The 268-nt window shown below is 44.8% G+C and overlaps 1 protein-coding gene across 1 annotated transcript in view; it reads right to left on the reverse strand.

Annotated features, from left to right (window-relative positions):
- The window catches only part of CSUI_010862 (uncharacterized protein), a 1651-nt gene extending 1383 nt beyond the window's left edge, over positions 1 to 268 (reverse strand). Inside the window, exon 1 of the mRNA XM_068070963.1 lies at positions 103 to 268. The gene's annotated coding sequence lies outside the window, so the exon portion shown is untranslated. The remainder of the gene's footprint in view (positions 1 to 102) is intronic.

A 268-nucleotide genomic window follows, 5' to 3' on the forward strand; every position in this document is an offset into this window, starting at 1 on the left:
TCTATCTATCTATCTGTATGCCTAGAGGTTTGTGTGTATGTAATTTGTCTGGATGGACGGATGTCCAACCACCATGGCATTGGCCAGATACGAGAGACCTACCTTTCTCTCTCTCTCTGGATCAATCATATCTCCTTATTTCTTCTGTGTGTACTGCATATATTGTAGGGCCTAAGGACCGCAATAAGAAACATCCTAAAAAGATTACGATCCATCGACAACACGCAGATTTCTCCTCCCTTTCACAAAGTAGAGTGCGGGGGGGGGG

This window comes from Cystoisospora suis (assembly GCF_002600585.1).
Source record: "Cystoisospora suis strain Wien I chromosome Unknown contig_8626, whole genome shotgun sequence".
NCBI lineage: Eukaryota > Apicomplexa > Conoidasida > Eucoccidiorida > Sarcocystidae > Cystoisospora > Cystoisospora suis.